This window comes from Salvelinus sp. IW2-2015, linkage group LG13 (genome assembly GCF_002910315.2).
Source record: "Salvelinus sp. IW2-2015 linkage group LG13, ASM291031v2, whole genome shotgun sequence".
NCBI classification, from domain to species: Eukaryota; Metazoa; Chordata; class Actinopteri; order Salmoniformes; family Salmonidae; genus Salvelinus; species Salvelinus sp. IW2-2015.
This window is the reverse complement of record NC_036853.1, coordinates 38,101,306-38,117,598: the sequence shown is the minus strand read 5'-3', so window position 1 is coordinate 38,117,598 and position 16,293 is coordinate 38,101,306. Positions and strand designations below refer to the sequence as shown.

The following is a 16,293-nucleotide window of genomic DNA, read 5'->3' as shown; positions in this document are numbered from 1 at the left end:
ACACACACACACACACACACACACACAGGGATCTAGTTGTATTAGGGGGTAGCAGACAGATAGAGCCGGGAGCGTCTCTACAACCCGTTGATTCTTCAAAGCCGTTTCTTCTCTGCTGTGGTACATACACACACAGTTAGCCTACGCATATTCATCTCTCCCTCTACTCTTCCATTCTTGTTTTTCTCCCTTCCTGTGATCAGCTGCAGTCTGCCCACTGCTCTGCTCTAAGACCTGTGTGTGTTCCAACACCTTTCAACACACTGGCCTGGTCACACCACAATATGGTCCATACCTCCGCCGCATCCCTCTAGCCCTCCGCTCATCCCGTGCTTTTAGGACCACAATATGGCAGTGTTAGACCCACAGCTCACACACACACACATCTTGTAGAGTCAAAGATCACTACCAAAACGACAACCAGTATTACCATTTTTTGTAATTTACTTAGACAGCCGTGCATAATTAGTTATCTTCGACAAATGCACATTTTAGCACTCTCTTCTAATGTATGATCCTTACTATTAGCTGGGACTGTGGTGCTAAACTGTCCCAGCTAGCTAATTCTGGGAAAATCTAAGTCGGAGACAAAGAACAAGACACCATTTGGTTTTAGTGCTCTTTCATTCAATGGTAATGAAAAGGCAGGTAGCGACGACTAACAGGGAAACTAATAGAAGTACTACACTTCAGTCAAATCACTGGTACGTCATGGTCAACCGTGCTAAATAATATTGAGCAGAAATAACCCTCAGTACGACACCTGTCTCAGAACAGGTTTGTAATGCAACAGAGCCGCATCCATTTCCTTTTCCACCCTGCATAAATTATATCGCCAGCTTCACCCTCTCATGGTGGATGTTGTCAAATGACAGGTTTTGAAATAAGTGGCGGTATAGGTACTGGGAGGAAGGCTTTTAGGTCTCTTTTGACCCTAGTGGTGTTTCTGTGGTTGGTTAGACACGAGACCGAGAGAATGAATGGGACAGAGAGAGACAGAAAATAGGGGAAGAAAGAACAGAAAACAGAAAGAGGGTAAAAATGAGACAAAAAGGAAGACAGAGAGAGCGAGGAAACAGAGGTGCGCATTCCTGTCATGGTTGCGCGATAATTACTGATTCGTCCGTTATTGAAGACCTGCTCACTGCCTTCATTATCAGCAACAGCCGCTCAGTGAGGGGGGGGGGGGGGGGGGGGGGTTGCCCCTGGTGGGGGGGGGTGGTAGGGGAGGGGGGGGGGGGGGGGGGGGGGGGGGGGGGGGTTAGCACTAGATGGCAGGTTGAGTACGGAAAGGAGGGAGGCAGGGAGTGAGAGAGAGAGGTTGAGGGAGAAGGGGGATCACCATGAGAGAAAGCGAGTGAGAGGAGAGCGGGATCGAGAAAAAGGAGTGTGTGTGTGTGTGTGTGTGTCTCCAACCTGGTCTGTGTAGTCCTGGGGGAAGCTCCACAGCACGGCAGGATCTGGAGGTAATTGACAGACAGCATTAATCAGCGGTGAGAAACACAGCCTTCGCAGCGCTGCCTCTGAACATATACATATTAATGAGGGGGTGGAGGCAAGGGTGGCTGCCGCCAGTCGGCACACACACACACCAACAATACACACACACATACACACAGTAGCACCAGCTAGCTAACACCGTGGAGAGATGGAGGATGTGTGTCTCCAATATGCTAATGCCTCTCCTTCATGTAGATATGATGTGATATTATACACCACATCATCCCTGTTTGGACGCGTGGAAATCAGACCTGCACATATAGTACACAGTAAAAAATAAAAAATATATATATTACACAGACACACACATATATGTGTATATACATATGTATATGTATATATATACATACACATATGTATGTACACGTGTGTGTGTGTGTATATATGTGTGTATATATATATATATATGTGTGTATGTGTGTATGTGTGTATACACACACACACACACACACACACACACACACACACACACACACACAAGACCCCTGTGTTTGCCATAGATGGAGAGCGAGATGACCATTGTTGAATTATGTTGGTGCAAAGGGCTTCTGGTTGTATTTGTATTGGGGCTATTTCTAAACATAATCTCCATTAACAGCAATTACAAAGTAATCCTATGCAACAATATGTCAAATCAAATTGTATTGGTCACATACACATGGTTAGCAGATGTTATTGCGAGTGTTGCGAAATGCTTGTGCTTCTAGTTCCGACAGTGCAGTAATWTCTAACAGCAATCTAACAATTCCACAACAACAACCTAATACAAACAAATCTAAGTAAAGGGATGGAATAAGAATATATACATATAAATATATGGATGAGCGATGACCAAGCGGCACATGCAAGATGCAATAGATGGTATAAAATACAGTATGTACATACGAGATGAGTAATGTAAGTCATGTTAACATTATTAAAGTGGCATTATTAAAGTGACTAGTGATGCATTTATTAAAGTGGATCATGATTTCAAGTCTGTATGTAAGCAGCAGCCTCTCTGTGTTAGCGATGGCTGTTTAACAGTCTGATGGCCTTGTGATAGAAGCTGTTTTTCCGGTCTCTCGGTCCCGGCTTTGATGCACCTATACTGACCTCGCCTTCTGGATGGTAGCGAGGTGAGCAGACAGTGGCTCGGGTGGTTGTTGTCCTTGATMATCTTTTTGGCCTTCCTGTGACATCGGGTGCTGTAGGTGTCCTGGAGGGCAGGTAGTTTGCCCTCGGTGTTGCGTTGTGCAGACCGCACCACCTTCTGGAGAGCCTTGCGGTTGTGGGCGGTGCAGTTGCCATACCAGGCGGCGATACAGGATGCTCTCAATTGTGCATCTGTAAAAGTCACATTTCTTCAGCCTCCTGAGGTTCTTCACCACACTGTCTGTGTGGGTGGACCATTTCAGTTTGTCCGTGATGTGTACGCAGAGGAACTTAAAACTTTCCACCTTCTCCACCACTGTTCCATCGATGTGGATAGGGGGGATTCCCTCCTATAGGACGGGAGGAGAAAAATGGAGTCGTGGTCAGATTTGCCAAAGGGAGAGCGAGGGCGGTCCTTGTATGCACCGCGGAAGTTAGAGGAGCAGTAATCCAGTATATTGTCCGCACGAGTGCTACAATTAATATGCTTATAGAATTTAGGTAGCCTTGTTCTCAAATTTGCTTTGTTAAAATGCCCAGCCTCAGGATATATGGTTTCCAGTTTGCATAGAGTCCAGTGAAGTTCCTTGAGGGCCGTCGTGGTATCAGCTTGAGGGCGGATATACACGGCTGTGACAATAACTGACGAGAATTCTCTTCGGAGATAATACATTTGATTGTGAGAAATTCTAGGTCAGGTGAACAAAAGGACTTGAGTTCCTGTATGTTGTTACAATTACACTATGAGTCATTAATCATGAAGCATACACTCCRGCCCTTCTTCTTCCCAGAGAGATGTTTATTTCTGTTGGAGCGACGCATAAAGAATCCCAGGGCTGTACCGACTCCGACAAAACATCCCGAGAGCCATGTTTCTGTGAAACAGAGTATGTTACAATCCCTGATGTCTCTATGGAAAGAAACCCTTGCCCTCATTTTGTCTACCTTGTTATCTAGTGACTGGACATTGGAGAGTGATATACTCGGAAGCGGTGGGTCTGGAGTCTGACCTGGAGGCCGCTCCGTCTACCTCTTCTGCGGCGACTTTATTTTGGGTCGGCCTCTGGGATCAGATCAAATGCCCTGGGTGGTGATGCGAACAAAGGATCCGCTTCGGGAAAGTCGTATTCCTGGTCGTAACGTTGATAAGTTGACGTCGCTCTGATATCCAATAGTTCTGCCCGGCTGTATGTAATAACACTTAAGATTTTCTGGGCTTACAATGTAAGAAATAATACATAAAAAACAAAATACTGCATAATTTCTTAAGGACTAGAAGTGAGGCGACTCTCTTTGTCGACGCCATCTAGCTTCAGACGTACTACGTAGTAGGTGCAGTAGATAGGCCTACAGTGTTACAACACATATGGACCTACAGAGAGGCCTAGACTACATCATGGCAGAGATCATGACAAAGGAATCATTCCAAAAGTTTAAAACAGTCAGCCATCTCAAGTTAGCCATCTCAAGCTCTTCGAAAGCATTGAAACGCAAACAAATACTTTTTCTATCACCAGGGCTAGTTCAATAGCCAAATGTTGTCGAACATTGCAAATAGACATAGCACGAATAAAGCCGACTTGATTCCTTATTCTTCATGTCACAGAGGCATGCTTGTTCTACAAAGCCAATTTCTATCTGAACAATCCAAAACATTGCGTCCTGCTGAACGCTCCCCAGGTCGAGCACAAAGTCTACATGAGGAAGAACTCACAGCCGTAGTGTCACTATCAGAGGGGCTTCTGGTAAACATAGTTCACCACAATGTTAGGGCTCCAGACCACAGCAACAGAATAATAACTGTTTTTTAGTCCAGAAATTGCCTTAAAATCGGCAATCAGCAGTTAAACAATAACAATTCAAAATCCCCACCACTGTTTAGGTGAAAAGCTGAGGGATAGGGCTGGAGAAATGTAACCACTCTCAAATRCATAGACAGAGCTATGGATGCAATGACTGGCCATCCATGATATCCGAATTATAGTTTTAACCATGTTTTGAGGCTATATAGTGTTTGTTTACCAACATTGGTATGAAATAAGCGTATATTTTGGGTTCTGATTGGGTACGACAATTGAACTAAGCTCATGAGGCTTTCATTAGTTATATTCTTCAAGAATCAATGGGTACATTTAATTCATTCAGAAGTCCAAAAATGGATGGAGGAACTGCAGATTGCAACTTTAATATGGGTCCGAGAAACTGGTTCAATGGGCTAAGAAAACTCTGTTTTGGATTTAGAACTTCAACAGCAGTCATGTTGGCATCAAGAGTGTAATTTTGGAACACTAAACAATAATCTTCCTCTCGCAAGGACACATACACACATAATAAACAGACCCCCATATTTCCCACTGAAAAGGACAACAGGAGCGAGTAGACAGAATCAAAGATGCCTTCCATAATCCTGTTGCGTGATTTCACGGGCCTCCTCTGAAAAGGCCCTGACAAAGACACTTTCTGCTCCCCTAGGGAACTCCATCCCAAAATATACACCCACCATCCCTCCCCCCTCCATCACAAATACATAAAACACTCCATCACAAATACATACAACCCCCCCCCCCCACCACCCCCCTCCTGAGCCGCCAGAGTTAGGGCAATTTTATGCTGATTTTATGGGTGAGAGGATGGGAACCACTGCCAGACAGAGAGAGAAAGAGAGGGAGATTGAGAGCGAGAGCGAGGAGTAGAGAGGAGAAGGAATGAAGGGAGAAAAGGGGAGGGCCTCTTTCTACTCTCTCTCCATCTGACCATAACTCTCCCTAACTCCCTTCCCTCACACTATTCCCTCTCTCCCTCACTTCTCTCTACCTTTCCCTAACCCCCTCGCCTTCATCCAGTCTCTCAATATTCTCTGTACAGCGCTGCCTCTCATCCCCCCGACTCTCCCCCTTTCCCCCATCCCTCCTGCTGCTGTATTGTAGTAGTAAGCCAGGCCAGGCGTGTGTTAGAGCCCGCGGGGCTGAAGGGGTTAAGGTGAAGGTTTGGAGGGTAAAGCAGACCCCCGCTGCCCCCTTCCCACCCACAAGCCTCTGCTGCTGAGGTAGAAAGACAAATGTTATCACAACAGACCTAACGCTCACACACACACAAAAAATATGAGCACACAAACGTATGCTGGAATACAGACACACACACTACGCTAGTTCTTCTTTGGCATTGTCCTACAACTAAACCAGAAGTCTAACGGTAATCAAAACAAGCCTATCAATATCCTGAACTAGGCCAGACCCCATAAAGATGTGTTAACAGAAGCTGCTGTACACATCACAACTCCACCTACAACACATCTCCATTCACACCAAAATAAAACAACCCCACTTCCTCCCAAAACAAATATCCACTCCATTAGTGAGAACATGTTGGCTCTGACAGTGAGTGACAAGGGGAAAACAACCTATAGCGTATTTCATCTCCAGTGTGTGACAGACACACATAGTCCCCATCTCTTTCTCCTGTAGGTGACAATTGAAATCACCTAGCTATCATCACTGGGTACTATTCCTCTATTTACACCCCTAGTGAAGGCAGGCACAGGAGTGCCAGCAAGCTCAGGAGTGGCCATTGATCCCTCAGCATACTGAGGTGTATGCGTGCGTGTGCACATGCATGTCAGCGTGTTTGTGTTTTCCAGCATATAGGCCTATATGTGTAAAAAGTGTGGGGCTCAGAGTGTGTGTGTGTGTGTGTGTGTGTGTCCATTGATGCCTGTGGGATTCAAGCGTGGCTAACCTGGGACATGCGCTGTGCGGCAAGGCAACACACAGTCAGCCCCCAGCAGCTCAGACAACCAGCAGCCAGGGTCAGTGGCAAATCAATGTTTGGACGTCCCACCGATGCCCGTCTTTAAAAGTCGATACGCATCGCTTTGATAGGGGCTGAAAAGGGGGCCAGAGGGGGTTAATAGGTGAGTGGTGAAGGGAGATAGGGGTGTGTGCGTGTGCGTATGTTTAATAGGTAAAGGGTGGAAAGGATTAGGCTTCTCCCTCAGCTGACACCACTTCAAAGAAAGGATAGAAGCAACAAGCGGAGGGTAACAGAGATGATAACTATTAAGTGAAAAATGAATGAGTGTCAAATAGAAAGGGTTATAGGAGTGGGTGGAGCTGACAGCTGCTTTTACCTGATTGTTGAATAGTGGTTTGGGAACTGGATTCTCAATCCTCTTAACCCGTTTGTGATATAAAATATTAGAGATAGCGACATTACTGTGCAACGTAGACGTTATATTTTCTCCCGAGATTGCAAAACAATTATTATGTTGATGCCCATCGGTTGGTGCCCATCGGTTGAATGTTTCAACCTCTTAAGTGGTGTTTTTACCATCAGTTCCCAGTTTCAAAAAGCATTGAAAACTACACTGACCTTTGAGTTTCTGCTGCCAGAAATGGGTCTTCTTCAGCACGTAATTCTGACAAGGTAAAAAAAAATCACAAATAAAGTGGCATCATGCTCTGGGAAACGCAACACAACAATGCACCCGTTTTAGTCAGAGCTTGTTGAATTTTTTATATTTAACCTTTATTTAACTAGGCAAGTCAGTTAAGAAGAAACTCTTATTTACAATGGCCTAACAGGGAACAGTGGGTTAACTGCCTTGTTCAGGAGCAGAACGACAGATTATTACCTTGTCAGCTCGGGGATTTGATCCAACAACCTTCCCGGTTACTGGCCCAACGCTCTAACCACTAGGCTACCTGCCGCCCCAGGAAAGTATAAGGAAATTAACATCTTTGTTTTAAATTTAAAACATTAGAAAAAGTCTAATGGTTAAATTACAAATCAAAGCTCTATATATAGCAAGATAACTATTATCTAGTTCGACAAAGCTTAGACAACTCCTGTTATGACTTATATTCGTCCTTATTATTAATCTGTTCTATATAGAGCTAGCCAACATGGTGTTTTGGCCTCATGGTTTCTGGTGTTTTAAAAGTTAACCAGCTGTTTGTCGTGTAAATATAATTAACTTAGAAGTCTGATCCACCGGTCTGTCGTGACTTGTATCTGCWCTGTGATTGGACGATACAGACCGCAATGCTGTATTGGATGAGTAGTTTGTTTGCCCCCTAACTCTGGTATGTACACAGTCTTGTACCCTTGAGTTGTTTTTACATATATCTCAGTTTATTTTAAGCGAATTCTAATCTTTTGAATTAATGGTTAACCCGGAGATTTTTGTACCTATTCAACGTTTGGAACCACAATAACCAGCATGTTTTTGAAATGTGTACGCTAAAAATGAGTGGCGTGTCAGTTACGGAACCATAACCGCGGGAAGAGGGCCACGGCCCGTTGGAGCCCTTTACATCTATAGAACTAACCCGATATAAACAACCAGTTAACTGATGTAAACTGCAACCCAGTGGGAGCTGGGCACTAATTTTCCATCATCACCAGTACAAACTGTGATGTTTTAGCTTTTCATTAAGACACCGTGTGAGTGTCAGCCACGTCTCTATGTGACAAACAGCGTCAGGTTTCAAAATAGAGTGGTGACAAACTACAAGAAGAAACGCATCATACAGGCACACACCAGGGTTTCCGTTAGCCGGCTTTTGGCAAATAAAATAACAATGAAAAGCCGATAAATAAAACTATTTCTGGCCAAAATGACAGAAGAAAAAAAAATCACATTACAAAATAATGCTTTTTATTCATTGATGGAAATACATTTGACCGTCATGCTCAACGGTCTATAGGTTCATTTGCATAATTATGTTGAATTAAATGTACCTGTGCATTTTCGTTAGTCATCATGTAACGTCATCTTATTTATCCAACAACTATCCCACGGGCACAGCATACAAAGCCTATTTTCAGCGGGATTTCTCTTGAAGCTCCTCAACTGGTTGCTGCTGGAGTAAAATGTGCTTCTATAAGCCCAAGCGCAACAATTCTAAAAGCAATGCTGTGTTAAGGGCAATCAACAGGCTATCAGCGCGTCACCCACAACTTTACAATGTCAGCTGGAGGCAGTATGCATTTTGAAAACATACTTAAATTGTTTGAAACCTGAATGTTTTATTTCCTAATATTTGGCATGTCTTACCTTGCTTCAAAGTAGCCTATAAGCAAAAACTGACCATGGAAATGTGGAGGCAATTATTATATAAAGACTTCAAGTTRGGGGAAGCTTGCAAATATCCTATAATTTCTACTATTCTGGAGTACCAGTTATGATTTTAATTTGCGCATTGTCGTGGAACAGTTTAATTTCAATAATAACATTTCTCAAAATCATTGTCACATCGTTACAGATAATGTATTACTGGCTCAATTGACACGTGTATTTTGCTAATTAGATTTCCGCGGGGGCGCGGACATCGACCTTAGAGGGTTAAACAGCATGATCATTACACAGGTGCACCTTGTGCTGGGGGACAATAAAAGGCCACTAAAATGTGCAATTTTGTCACACAACACAATGCCACAGATGTCTCAAGTTTTGAGGAAGAGTGCAATTGGCATGCTGACTGCAGGAATGTTGACCAGAGGTGTTGCCAGAMAATTTAATGTTAATTTCGCTACCATAAGCCCCCTKCAACATCGTTTTAGAAAATTTGGCAGCGCATCCAACCGGCCACCCAACCACAGACCACGTGTAACCACACCAGCCCAGGACCTCCACATCCGGCTTCTTCACCTGCGGGTTCGTCTGAGACCAGCCACAAGGACAGCTGATAAAACTGCAGCTTTGCACAACTGAAGAATTTCTGCACAAACTGTCAGGAACCGTCTCAGTGAAGCTCATCTGCATGCCTGTCATCTTCACCAGGGTCTTGACCTGACTGCAATTTCGGCGTCGCAACTGACTTCAGTTGGCAAATGTTCACCTTCGATGGCCACTGGCACGCTGGAGAAGTGTGCTCTTCACAGATGAATCCCTGTTTCAACTGTACCGGGCAGATAGCAGACAGCGTGTATGGCGTCGTGTGGTTTGCTGATGRRYATGTTATGAACAGAGTGCCCCATGGTGGGGTTATGGTATGGGCAGGCATAAGCTATGGACAGCGAACACATTGCATTTTATCAATGGCAGCAGAGATACCGTGACAAGATCCTAAGGTCCATTATCGTGCCATTCATCTGGCGTCATCACCTCATGTTTCAGCATGATAATGCACAGCCCCATCTGTACACAATTCCTGGAAGCTGAAAATGTCCCAGTTCTTACATGGTCTGCATACTCACCAGACATGTCGCCCATTGAGCATGTTTGAGATGCTCTGGATCGATGTGTACGACAGCGTGTTCCAGTTCCCACCAATATCCAGCAACTTTGCACAGCCATTGAAGAGGAGTGGAACAACATTCCACAGGCCACAATTAACAGCCTGATCAACTCTATGCGAAGGAGATGTGTCACACTACATGGGGCAAATGGTGGTCACACCAGATACTGACTTGTTTTCTGATCCACGCCCCTACTTTATTTTTGTATTCCCAGTCATGTGAAATGCATAGATTAGGGCTTAATTAATGTATTTAAATGGACTAATTTCCTTATATGAACTGTAACTCAGTAAAATCTTTGAAATAGTTGCATGTTGCTTTTATATTTGTGTTCAATGTAAAATTATTCAAATCTAAAAGTCAACTAATGTGAGATTACCATCCTCTGTTATATAGACACATTGATACACAGTGACGATCCACTGGCGGCTAAAGAAATGAGCGAATGGAACTCATAGCCTATAGGCCGTTCCTCTTTCACACCGAGTATTGGTGATTATCGAGGGGGAGATTGTTGGAAAGATCATTCAAATAGCTTACGGTCAAGAAATATAGTTTTATTATAAACTGTTTCTTCGCACACACACCCCTCCGCTTCTTCTTTTCACAACAGTTAAAGTTCTACTCCAGACACATTGTCGTCACACATATTTTAGATGCTTTGCACTAACAGCCGCAACTCAATAATCAGCTAGGCCTATTGCCACATGCGCTGAACAAATTGTGGGATTCCCAACGAGGCATAGGCCTAAGAGTTTGTGATTCAGAACAATCCACACTTATATTTTTAAAGAAGTTAATGATCCTCGATTCCTAGTGGCTAAGTCATGCTTTCTGGTGAAGTATTTTTTATTATTTTATTTATTTCTGTAGACAAGGGTATAATTATATAATTTTGGCCAATTCATTTCCATTTACTTCGCTATTGGATCCACCTACGCCATTTCTCTCCTGTTCTATTGATTTTCATAATCAACTTTCTTTCGTTGTCCAGAAGCCCAAAGGCACAATCCTAATCATTTTAGCAACCCATCCTAGTTGTTACGTCTTTAGAGTCCCTGTCACGGATCCTTCCGGGAACATTCATTACGCACACCTGTCCCCTGTTCCCACTGATTAGTACTTGTATAAAGTGTGCCCTGACTGTCGATTATTGTTACAATGTCCGTTAGTGCGTGTGCTGTGTGTTTTGGTCTTTTGTGCCCTTGTTGATTGGGCAGATGATTACGGGTCTCGTCCCGTGCGTTAATCATTGTGCGCGTGTTTATTTATTCGAGGTACTCCTCGCTCTTTTGTTTGGGTTTCAACCCTGTGTTTTGTGTACGTGTTTGTTTGGTCTTCGTCCCCGTGCCCTTACACGGTATCCCGTAATTTGGGTTTAATCAAAAAAACGATTACACATTCCTGCATCTGTCTCCCGATCCTTCAAGCCAACYTACCAGTCCCCTTCTTTCTAAGTTTCTAAAAGAGATTTTCATCTCTGCCACACATGGAACAGCTATCACCTGCGCAGGTTTGAAAATTACATTTTATTGGCCGCTTCATTACATGAGCTGCATGTTCTGTTAAGATTAATTACCATAATCTAAATGTGTTTTCTGTCATTCTGAGCACCGTGGGTGGACACCCTTCCCGGTCACGTTGTCTGGCGCCACATTTTCCTAACAGAAACCCTGGCACACACAGACACACTGAAGATTGAGATGTATCAAACACACATTCAACCTATGAGTTATAGCGGTATACTACGGATTCATAAAACAGTATTAAATATGCACAGTATTAATCTAGTATATAAGCTACATATAAGCCTAAACCTATTGTTAGTCTTACCAATAACTCATCTCTAAATGAATGACACACATTTGCCCACAGAGCAGGCAGAATGTCTGTTGTTGGTTTTTGCATAATCCCAGAAACGACTGGATAGCAGTTTGATTGAATGTCATATTGAATAGGAATCCTGCTTGTTAGAGGACAGATTCTATATGGAGAGTAGCAGTTCTGTAGTGAGAAGAAAAGGTTGAAAACCCCTCAGCATCCCTCTCATCTTCTTGTTCCTCCTTTCTCCCTTCCCCTCTTCTCCCCTCTCTTTCTTGGCCAGGGGTTAAACTGCTGCACTCTAACCTCGCCTTGGCAATCCCTTCTTTCTCTCTCCCACTCTTCCTACCTCTCTCTTTCTCTTATCTTTAAGAGATTTATTTCACCGTATGTAGTGGTTCGGATTAAGGCCCCGGCCTGTATGGCCTGGGGATAAAGACATTGTTTTAGCAGCCGCCAGTTTCTGACTGAGGAGGCAGCGACTGGCCGGGAGGAAGCTGCCGCTACTTAACATCCACAATGGCCGCCATTGTAGGGCCGGGGCTGCAGGGGCTGCAGGGGCCTGCTTCAGAGGCCGTCTAGACTTTGAGCCAGCTAGTCAAGGAGCTGCAGGTGAAAATCCCATCAGCCACTGGAGTGAAAGTTAACTAAGGTAACCTGCTGTGAACCTGATGACGATGTCAAGCCAACATATGGCCCCAAATGTCTATTGTCGGAACGAAGGGCTTTCTTCCCACTCAAGAAACTGGAGAGGGGGTGAGAGAGGGGCATGGTGGAAGGGGGTTAGGAGCCTAAAGGAAGGAGGAATAACTGTGGTCATGGCTTTACTTCTGGATCACTAGCCTTTTTTTGTCTAGGAGGAGCCCTACCACCAGAACACAATTAAAGGAATAGGCAGATTAACTGCCATCTTTCAACTCGCACTTAATGAAAACACTCACAGACGTTTAAAACAAGCTTTTCTCCCCTCTTTCCTCTCTCCGAAATCACACAGCCAATGGCATTACATTTCATGCTGATTTAGTAGGCAATGGGCCCAAGAAAGGAAATGTCTCACTGATGATATGGTCCTTAAATTTACTAGTGGTAGTCAGTCTGTGTTAACAGCCTGGGTCAGTAAAAGTAGATATTAGGGTTTAGGCCTATGTACTGTGTGTGTCCTAAAAAAGCCTCTCAGCTGCACCATATTGGGGGAAAGCACTGCTGTTTACATTCCTACTGTAGGTACAGTGGTTGCTCCACTAAACGTTATGCGATTATGCTGCGGGACTTAAGAGGTAATTTGCGGTTTAGTACGGTACCCTGCGTCACCACTTCATTGCTCCAGACCAGCGCAAGGGGGAGTTAGAGCACTGATTATGCTTTTGGGTCCTACTGTGTCTCTAACTGACAATGAATGGGCAACATAAACCTAAATAGAAAGTGATAATTGTGAACGACTTCAGTGTTACTCACTAAAACTGTTGTTACCCTAAGGTTCTTATTATTTTATTTTGTTAGGATAATTTTGCTCTTACTGTAGTACTGCAGGCCACTCCCGACCGGTCATGTTGTACAGCGCCTAAGTGTCGCAACGGGCTGAGACACTGCATAGCAGTGCAAGCTGTGTTGCTACAGATGCTGGTTCAATACCCGTGCTGGCCTCGACTGGGAGACCCATGAAATGACTGTAGGTTTTTGGTTTCTCTCCCTCTAAAAACAGAAATAAATTATTCTAAATAACAAACTGGCTTTATTTACAAATTATTAACAATGTCTCACCCAATGTTCAAGAATGGCCTTTTTCCTCGCTCATTTTACGTTATTTGAAAAATAAATCTCCAAAATATAGTTATTTTTTTAAACAAAGCGATTATTATTCATTTAGAATTATATAAAAGCATGTTGGTTATTCTCACAGATATATTATTAACCCCTTTATGAGCAGGACAATATATAAATTGGTCATATTGATCATGGCAAGGACAGCCTACTCCTTCCTCCCCATCGGGGAATTGAACCACGGTCTCCCGCCTGCCCGCATGACACAGGGATTATTTAGGTAAATAGCCCAGTACTGTAGCCTACTGCCGACCATCACGCTGTACAGCGCCATATTTCCATTCCATCCTAATGGAAACTCAGAGGATGTTTTGTTTTTCTTGGAATAGAAAAACCATAATATTAATCCAATAAATTAAGCAAAATGTCTTATAATCAGTCCCAAATACTCTGTTCATACAAAAAAAGGTTTTAAATTCTCTAGTACAGCCACTATTGAAGGCTACCAAAAGCTTCTCAAAGATGCCCTCTGGTGGTCAAACTAGCACTAATGGTTAATGGTACCAGTGGTTTACACAAATAACATGCCATAGAATTATGCGGCAGTACACTGCAACTTTTAAAGGAAGAACCACTGTACTGTATGGTTGCTGCAGGGATTCTATCTATACAGGCTACATACTGTATATGTGAGTAGGGTCTGGGGATTCTCCAATTACACTGAATCTAAAGCCGACAAGCACAGCATAACGGGGAGAAGGAGAAAGAGCTTCATGAAGATCTGACCCTGGTAATAACACAGTTATTTCATCTGCACAGCTATCTGAGAGCTACCAGGATAAGCCTTAAGGAGGAGAGGGAGAGGGAGATGTCTCCAGGATAGTTGGGAAGCAACCCAATTTCACAGCTTCACGACTGAGCAGAGCAGCATATGGACGCTGGCGAAGCGAGCTCTGTGACAGGCTCCGCTCTGRGTATCTATCAACACTGATGTTCCCAGTTAGCCTCCATACGGGTCCAACATTATGTCAAACACTGGCTACGCCTCAGTGAGCGAGGAGCTAGCTAGGCGCTGCCTTCCTCCACACTACGTGTTTGTGTATGGGGGATAATAAAAAGAATGCTTACTGTCGTTGATATCTGAAGTCATATGGAGTGCACTGACTTCCTCTCTCTCTCTCTCTCCCTCTCCTACAGTACATTGTGATGTGAATTCCACGTTCCAAGCATCAAGCATGCCAGGACAACATTAGTTCTAGAATAAACAAACTCCCAATTCCAGATTGTAGACCTAACTAGACGCCTGTAGAACATAATAATTCTAGACTGGCTAGGTGAAGTGTCAGTGCTGAGCATTCCACCTCGCTTGTGGGTAAAAAAAAAGATGCACTGCAACAGAACTACTTCAGGTAATAACACTTTTCTCCCCATATGGTGCAACCATCTGCCTCATTCACACATTTAAAAACTCAGTACCTGTGAAAAACTCAATTACCCCTTCAAAGACATAACGATTCCCTGGAAAACCTGCTTTGAGGTTGCCCCTAACAACAGATCTAGGGTAAAATGCAGGTAAGTCTCCTTAAAATGGTAAGGTTAGGGCTGGCGAGTTTGAGAGGTTAGGGGCAGGTTAAGGCAGGGGTTTTCACACTTTTTTTGCCCAGAGACCCCAGCCCAGGCAAATCGGCGACACAGGGACCCTCATCATATAAAGCAAGTATTGTCTCGTCTTGTCTGATCAGGTGAATGATAATGGAAAGTAATGGAAACGTAATCAACATTTTTCAATTAACAGATTTGGTAGACAGTTTCGATATTTTGACATCCCAACAGTTCATTGGAATAGGAAGAGTAAACTCCAACAAGTGTAAACTTTTTTTACCCCTTTTTCGTGGTACCCAATTGGTAGATGCAGCGATGAGACAAGACTGTAACTCTTGTACGGACTCGGGAGAGGCGAACGTCGAGAGCTGTGCGTCCTCCGAAACACAACCCAGCCAAACCGCAATGCTTCTTAACACAATGCCCTCTTAACCCGGAAGCCAGCCGCARCAATGTGTCGGAGGAAACACCATACACCTGGCGACCGTGTCAGCGTGCATTGCGCCCGACCCAACACAGGAGTCACTAGTGCGCCATGGGACAAGACCATCACTGTCGGCCAAACCCTCCCCTAAACCGGACGACGCTGGGCCAATTGTGCGGCTACCCATGGGTCTACCGGTCGTGGCCGGCTGCGAAAGAGCCTGGACTCGAATTTGTTCTTAACTGACTTGCCTAGTTAAATAAAGGTTAAATAAATAAATGTGTTATTTCATAGTTTTGATGTCTACAATGTAGAAATTGAGCTCAGGTGCATCCTGTTTCCATTCATCCTCCTTGAGATGTTTCTACAAGTTGATTGGAGTCCACCTGTGGTAAATTCAATTGATTGGACATGATTTCGAAAGGCACACACCTGTCTGTATAAGCTCCCACAGTTGACAGTGCATGTCAGAGCAAAAATCAAGCCATGAGGTCGAAGGAATTGTCCGTAGAGCTTCGAGACAGGATTGTGTCGAGGAACAGATCTGGGGAAGAGTACCATTTCTGCAGCATTGGTCCCCAAGGTCCCCAAGAACACAGTGGCATCCATCATTCTTAGATGGAAGTATTTTGGAACCACCAAGACTCTTTCTAGAGCTGGCCGCCCAGCCTAACTGAGCAATCAGGGGAGAAGGGCCTTGGTCAGGGAGGTGACCAAGAACCCGATGGTCACTCTGTCAGAGCTCCAGTTCCTCTGTGGAGATTGGAGAACCTTCCAGAAGGACAACCATCTCGGCAGCACTCCACCAATCA

General features: G+C 44.1%; 1 pseudogene; it reads right to left on the bottom strand.

Moving 5' to 3' along the window:
• LOC111971415 (DENN domain-containing protein 1B-like) overlaps positions 1–16,293 on the bottom strand; it is a 160,409-nt pseudogene that overhangs the window by 128,002 nt on the left and 16,114 nt on the right.